This window comes from Chrysochloris asiatica, unplaced genomic scaffold (assembly GCF_000296735.1).
Source record: "Chrysochloris asiatica unplaced genomic scaffold, ChrAsi1.0 scaffold00472, whole genome shotgun sequence".
Lineage (NCBI taxonomy): Eukaryota > Metazoa > Chordata > Mammalia > Afrosoricida > Chrysochloridae > Chrysochloris > Chrysochloris asiatica.
This window is the reverse complement of record NW_006408990.1, coordinates 196018-197972: the sequence shown is the minus strand read 5'-3', so window position 1 is coordinate 197972 and position 1955 is coordinate 196018.

Here is a 1955-nt window from a genome sequence, read left to right as displayed (position 1 = left end):
TTCAGCTGAGGACATGAAATGAGGGATATCATTGCTGACGTAATATGGATCTTGGCAGGAAGCAAAAAATACCAGAAAGATGTTCCCCTGTGCTTTATTGTCTATGTAAAGGTTTTCTACTGTGTGGATAATGACAAACTTTGAACAATACTGGGGAGAATAAATATTCCAGAACACTTACTTGTGCTGATGAGGAACCTGACAGAGACCTAGAGGCAGTCGTTGGTACAGAACAAGAGGACAGTGAGTGGTTTAAAATCAGAAAAGGTGTGTTCCGGGGTTGCATTATTTCACCATACTTATTTGTTCTGTATGCTTAGCACATAATCTGAGAAGCTGGATTATATGAAGAAGAACATGGCATTAGGATTGGAGGAAGACTCATTAACAACCTGAGATATACAGATGATACAGTCGTGCTTGCTGAAAGTGAAGAGGAATTAAAATACTTACTGATGAAGATCAAATGCCAGTACCTTCAGAGTGGGTTGGACCTCAAAGTAAAGAAAACAAAAGTTCTCACAACTGGATCAACAAACAACAGTATGGTAAATGAGGCAAGATTGAAGTCATCAAAGACTTCGTTTTGTTTAGGTCCACCATCAACAGTCATGGAAGCAGCAGTCAAGAAATTACATGATATATTTCATTCAGCAAATCTGCTTCACAAGACCCTTTTAAAGTGTTGAAGAGCAAGGATGTCAATTTGAGGTTCAAGTGCGCCCAACACAAGTCATGATATCTTCAATGGCCTCGTACACATATGTAAGTTGGACAGTGAATAAGGAAGACCATAGAAGTACTGATGCTTCTGATTTATGGTGTTGGAGAAGAATACTGAAGGTACCATGGACTGCCAGGAAGACAAACAAATCTATGTTGGAGGAAGTCCAACCAGAATTCTCCTTAGAAGCTAGGATGGCCAGACTTCGTCTCTCATACTTTGGACATATTATCAGGATGGACCAGTTCCTGGAAAAGGACATTATGTTGGTTAATGTGGAGGGACAATGAAAAAGAAGGTGATCTCCCAACTAGATGAATTGGCATTGTAGCAGCAACATTGGGCCAAAGAGTAGCAGCAATTGGGGGGTTGGCCTAGGACCATTGTAAGTCCTTTCCTTCTGTTGTACATAAGGTCTCTATGAATTGGAACCAACTCAAGCGCACTTAAAAACAATAACATAATTCAGAAGTTGTCCCTCCTCCTTCTTCCTTGTCATTTCTAGTCTGGAAGCTCCCTGTCCACCGTGGGTGAACTGACTGACATTTAAAATATCCGTGGCATAGCCTCTAGCATCACAGCAACACAAAAGATACCACATTACGACAAACTGACAGATGACAAACTACAAATTTGCTGTATTCACCCTACTTTGGAGAAATTTTGCTGAATATAAATTTTAAAATGCCTACAACATGTATCACCAGGGAACTGCCAGATTCTCATGAGGACATAGAGTAAGGGATATCATATGCATGTGAAAGTTAGACAGTGAATAAGAAAGACCATAGAAGAACTAATGCATTGGAGTTCCTTTGTTACAGAAGAATATTTAAAGTACCATGGACTACCAGAGCAACAAACAACTCTGTGCTGGAAGAAATACATCCAGAACGCTCCTTAGAAACCAGGATGACAGGACTTCATCTTTCATACTTTGGACATATTATCAGGAGGGATCAATCCCTGAAGAATGATACCATTCTTAGTATCATTGGAAGGGCAGCGGTCAAAAGGAAGAGCCCCGACAACATGGATTGGCACAGTGGCAGCAGAAATGAACTTGCCCCTAACAGCAACTGTGAGGAGAGCCCAGGATCTGACAGTTTTTCATTCTGTTGTGCACAGGGTTGCTATGAGTTGGAAATGACATGAAGGCACCTAACAATGACATGGACAAAGATGACTATGAGAAACCTTACCTCCAGTTGCCTGTGGAAATAGTCCACAT